This window comes from Canis lupus, unplaced genomic scaffold, assembly GCF_011100685.1.
Source record: "Canis lupus familiaris isolate Mischka breed German Shepherd unplaced genomic scaffold, alternate assembly UU_Cfam_GSD_1.0 chrUn_S457H618, whole genome shotgun sequence".
NCBI classification, from domain to species: Eukaryota; Metazoa; Chordata; class Mammalia; order Carnivora; family Canidae; genus Canis; species Canis lupus.
The window spans coordinates 34673-40672 of record NW_023331388.1 but is presented as its reverse complement, the minus strand read 5'-3'; positions in this window follow the sequence as shown (position 1 = coordinate 40672).

Genomic DNA, 6000 nt, shown 5'->3' with positions numbered 1-6000 from the left:
TGATCAACCCCCTTTTCCCTTCCTTGTGTCTCTTAATTGTGTCTCTTGTGTCCTTTCCATTTGAAGCATAGCTCAAAATCATCTTTATCTTTTCTTTTTCTTTTTAAATCAGCAGATGTGGGGCACCTGGGTAACTCAGTCTGTTAGGCCTCTGCCTTCAGCTTGGGTCATGATCCCGGTGTCCTGGCATGGAGCCCCACATTCGGGCTCTCTGCTTGACAGGGAGTCTGCTTTTCCCTCTCCCTCTGCTCCCCCTGCTTATGTTCTCTTTCTGTGTCAAATAAATAAAGTCTTAAAAAAAAATCAGCAGATGTTATTTGTATGTTGGGATAAATGACGATTTTTGTTTTCTGTATTTGTTTCTGTGTAAAATCAAACATGATACTATTTGAATTCCATCTAGGGATCTTTGTGCTTGGAGGAGGCTGCAAATGGTAGATATTAAAATAGCTGTTGAGGGAAGCCTGGGTGGCTCAGCGATTGAGTGTCTGCCTCTGGCCCAGGGCCTGATCCTGGGGTCCCGGGATCGAGTCCCACGTTGGGCTCCCTGCATAGAGCCTGCTTCTCCCTCTGCCTGTGTCTCTGCCTGTGTGTGTGTCTTTCGTGAATAAATAAAATTTTATATATATATTTTTTATTTCTTTATTCATGAGAGACACAGAGAGAGAGGCAGAGACACAGGCAGGAGATGTGGGACTCGATCCTGGGTCTCCAGGATCACACCCTGGGCTGCAGGCGGTGCTAAACCGCTGCGCCACCGGGACTGCCCGAATAAATCTTAAAAAAAACCAAACTGGTTTTAAAACCAAAAAGACAGCTGTTGAATGAACAAATGGATAAACTTCCAGCACTTGGTACTTTCCACCTCACATTGTTATTGGCCCTGCGTACATCTCCCTACCTGCAATGTCAAGTTCCTCCACTCATTTCATTCCCCTGCTCTGCACGTCACAAGGTTCCCCAAGTCATTTAAAATGCCTAACCTTCCAATGTGTACCTAAAGGTAGGAGCCAGGGGCTCTGCTTCCAGTTTTCTTCTGGAAACTTCCCGATTCGGGTGTTGGCCAAGTCTTTTCACTCTAAGGCTGTTTTTTTATCTGCCATAATAGCACCTACCTCACGGCTGGCACGTTAAAAATATTTGTCGCTCAAGTGTTTCTCTTAGGGAGTCATGACCCCCTAAAAAGAAAGGGAGTGAGGGAGGAGGAGCAAAGAACAAGAGGAAGGGCAGGCACGCTCGAGGAACTGCAGCAGGAGAGGGCAGCAAGGTCCTGGCCGAGTCCGACAGCGGGCGTTCTGGAGTGGCAGGAGTTCTGGCCAATAGAGGGCTCCGGCCCCGCCCCAGGTGCCCTTGCCCGGCTCCTATTGGCTCGGCTGCGGACGCCCGGAGCACCCAAGGCTCTCATTGGCCGCTAGGGCCCGCCTCTCCAAGCCGCCTGGCTGGCTGAGCGCTGCGGCTGAGTCCCGGCGTCCTCTGTACGTGAGTGTCGGGGACGCCGAGGCAGTGAAACGCTTTGTCGCAGACGCCGCAGGATGGGAACCGGGAGTCGGGATATACTAGACTAGCCGTTCTGGCCTGGCCACGATTTTCGGCACCCGGGGGTGTCCCATCGCATGGGCTCACATCGCTGCCCCGCCGTCTGTCAGGGAGACTTGGGGTCATTCAACTTCCCAAGCCCGTTTGCTCCTTCCGAGTCAGGAAAACTGAAGCACTCCATAAAGTCTGCTTTTTGTTCCTTTTCTAATTCCATTCTTGCTGGGACGTGCACCCCCATTTTACACATGCTTCATCATGCAGATAGTGTGTCCTTGTAAGGGTTAGGAATTGGTTTCATTAGAGCAGGTAACATCTGAGGAGCAGAAAATGACCTGCGGAAGTTATCAGCTGCGCATTCCTGACTGGCGCTGGACTGCTCCAGGCCAAGACCCCCGGCTCTAAGGGATACCACCTGCGCCCTCGCCGTCTTGCAATGGTTCCCGGACGCCTGGGAGGACCGTGCACCAGAGCACAGTCCTCAATAAAAACCCCAGACCCCAAGCAAAGACGAGGGCTCTCTTCTCCGGAGTTTCCCAGACACTCTGTACCGGCACCCTCTCTCTACCTTCAATAAAGTCGGCTGTCACCTCCTGCTGGCTTGAGTTTGATTTCTAGATTGCACGCAGGCAGGGACCCTCTTGGCTGGTTCCTCGAAAATGGGGCCCGCGCAAATGCCTACCTCAGGGGACTGGGATCCAGTAGACACTCGGCAAATGTGGGTTTTTTTTTTTTTAAGATTTTTTATTTATTCATGATAGACATAGAGAGAGGCAGAGAGACACAGGCAGAGGGAGAAGCGGGCTCCACGCAGGGAACCCGAGGTCAGACTCCATCCCGGGTCTCCAGGATCACGCCCTGGGCCAAAGGCAGGCGCTAAACAGCTGAGCCACCCAGGGATCCCCCAAAGTGGGCTCTTTAATTGGGCACCCACGTGGCAGGGCAGACTTTTCTGTTCCCCCCAAAAATCTAGCCTCGGGGTGTTTGGTAGGTCGGGGCCTCTCCCAGGGTCTAGCTGGGGACTCTGATAACTTTCCAGAAAAAAGTAGTTGTAGAGGAAAACAGGACTGTAAAGGAAAAGGGAGGTTCCTACTACTCACTGCTGTAGTCTTCCCTGAAAAGAAGATAGAAAGCCAGGCGGGTCACCCACCTAAGCTCAAATAAATGTTCCTGATGGTTAGGGGGGATATGGAGAAACTAGTGCCAGTACTTCTAGGCGCCGCTTCCACTGTTGTGTTCCTCATGGATTTTTTTTTTTCCTCTAGAGGTAAAAAAAGTTAAGCCAACTCAAAATACCTAACAAAAGCACAGTATCTCCATTTTCCTTCAGCATTTAATCTTTTTGAACTATGCACAAGAAGTGCCACTTCGCTGTTGGATGATTTGGAGGAGACTGAGCCATGGAGTCTGTGTATACAGTACTGTGAAGGGATATACCTATCGTGTTTGAAATTGCAAGCACAACCTTAAAGATGGGAATGAGGATTGTACTCTACTCAAAAGCCACTTTATTAAAAAGCAAAAAAAAAAAAAAAAATTTAAAGATTTTATTTATTCATGACAGACAGAGAGAGAGGGAGAGGCAGGCTCCATGCAGGGAGCTGGATGTGGGACTCAATCCTGACACTCTAGGATCACCCCCTGAGCCAAAGGCGGATGCCCAACTGCTGAGCCACCCCAGGCGTCCCCAAAACAAAACTTTTTAATGGCAATATTTGAAGAAGGAAGGAAGAAATTTACTTTTGTTTCCAAATTTGTCCTCAGCCTTCTTTTTCTTTAACACATCTCAGTATTGAGTCCTACCTCTCCAGTATGACATTTAACTTGAATAAAAATGATTAATTTGGGGCCTCTGGGTGGCTCAGTTGGTTAAGCATCAGCTCTAGCTCCGGTCATGATCCTGGGGGCCCTGGGATCCCCTGTTCAGCAGGGAGCCTGCTTCTCCCTCTCCCTTTGCCTTCCACTCCCCCTGCTTCTACTCTCTCTCAATAAATAAAATCTTTTAAAAATGATTTAATTCAATTCACTGATGGAATTCTAATGTGTAGCAATTAAGTTCCATCGTATTTTAGAGAGTGTTCTGGTTCCTTCTTCAGAAACAAAGAAAACATAAGCTTGTAAATTTCAGGATATAGTATTTCAGGCACATATTCCTAATGCAGGTTTTTATTACTTTGCAATTTTGTGTGAATTCCCAGAATGCAATACCCGTAATCAAATAAAATCCAAATGCATCCCAAAGTAAAACTGGACTAGTTTAAAACTACCAATAATTTAGTGTCATTATTTATCCTAATAAGAACTTTAAATAAGGGAACATATACAGTATCTTGACATTTCACAAAAGCTAATATGTTCCTAAGGTTGAGAACCAGTAAACTGGATGGTCAAATGGTCCTGAATGTCCCCTCACGGCATCTATATGAGGAGGACAGAGGGAAACCTTGAGTAGGAGACCTATTTTGAACAAAAACACCAGGAAGATTTTAAAAAATACTTCGTCCAGGCCCCATCTGCCAAAGGATTGTGATTTGCCTAGGCATCTGCATTTTTAAAGCTCTGCAAGTGATTCCAATGTGCAGCCAAGGCTGGAACTATGGTCTAGGCAGAAATGTTCCATTTCCTCTGAATAAAAATAAGTTACTCTTTAATGAAGAAATTAAGCAGTTGTAAATAATACCAACAAGGAATTAAAAGATTTTTCCCAATGGGAAAATCAAGACACTATATAAGGAATTCATGTATTTAGAAATCTGGAAGAGCAAAGCAAAGTATGATACATTCTTAGATGTATTTTATAAGCTGTATTCCATTTGTAATGGAGTAATGCTTGTAAATGATCTAATCAAGACCAAAGGAAGAGGTGACCGGCATCACCGTGGTCACGGATTTCCAATTTAAAGGTGGTAAGTTTCCAATGGCTTTTGAAACGGGAGTGAAAAAAAAAAAAAAAAGAGATGGAGAAAAGTGTTTATCATGCTATTTTAGTATTTAAAAGCCTTGAAAAGTTAAGAGGCCCTTGGCTTCTCTGGTGTGTGGTTATTGCTTATTAACATATTTGACCTATTATCGGCATGAATACAAATTCTGCAGGGAAAAGACTAACATGTTAGAAGATGAAGTTTATAGATCCTCTGTGGTTTCATTTTTCTGATCTATTCATGGCTCCATTAGCATGAATAGTTAAGAAACTCCTAAATCAAAATAAAATATTAATTATACTCCACAATATATATAGCTGCTGGCTATAAGTGTTGTTAAATGCTGTTTCTGTGATAACCTCAATTTTACCATTAAAACTCTTATAATTAAAGTCACATCCTTACATAATATTTATTCTGTATAGGATTTACTCACATACAATGACGTCAACTTTAAGACAATTGACTATTATTGTATAAAGGCATCTTATAAATAGGGTAATACACAATGCACCTCAATGAATTAAGCTGATATGCTAGGATTCAGAAAATATGATCATTCTAACTCCTATTTTTGCCATTTTTTTCATTGGGTTGCCTTAGGGAGGTTGCTTTACCATTCTGTTGCCTCAATTTCTTTACCTTTCATGTGAGATAACTGTCCTATTTCATAGATATGTAAAGAATAACATAAAAATTATTAAATACTTTGCAAATATAAATGCTATATAAGTGATAAATAGTAATACTGATCCACTTTAATATAACCATAACATAGAACTTTCCATTTATATCTAAAGTTTGGTCCTCCAACACCTATTATCACCCTTGCCAGTTAAATACATCTTACACTATATTGCTTTTAGTGATTTTTCCATAGTATGGACATTCCACAGTATTACTTAATTTAGGAGATTATACATATGTATCTCCAATAGTGGAAATTTCAATATATCTTAGTCTCACTTTGCACAGTAACTCTAATGAATTCAATTCTGAGCTCCTAACTAATTGACACACCAAACTTTCTTCATCCAATTACGCAGTTGAAAAATTGTTTTTCAAAAGTTTGAGACATGGTAACTATAGAAGGAACATTGTACAGACCAAGGATGTGATCTGTTGCTCTATGTGACACTCTGATTACCAGCCTGTAAGCACAGTGAGTAATAGAGGTAATGAAGTGAGACCCCCAATGCTCAAAGGGAATTCAAAAAGCTCCCCAGTTTCAAGGTTTTGAGTGCTGCACTCCTGAGCTCTGCAGGAGTGTCTGGTGAAAGGCTCATAGGGGGTAATAAGAGTACCTCTGATTTTAGAGTTTCTTAAATGGTGAGCTTCTCTACAATTCATTTGAAGAAAGAGTTTCTTGGGTCAAAAAGAAAAAAATCTCTTAAACCACTGATCTACTCCATTTTGCTTCCTCCAGCCACTAGGCATGACTGCAATGTTGCTTTATTTTGTAAAACTTCTTCCCATCACCACACACTCTTGAGGACCACAGAGTTAGAAGGGTTTTCAGAAGCCGATAAACAGCATTTACTATTAA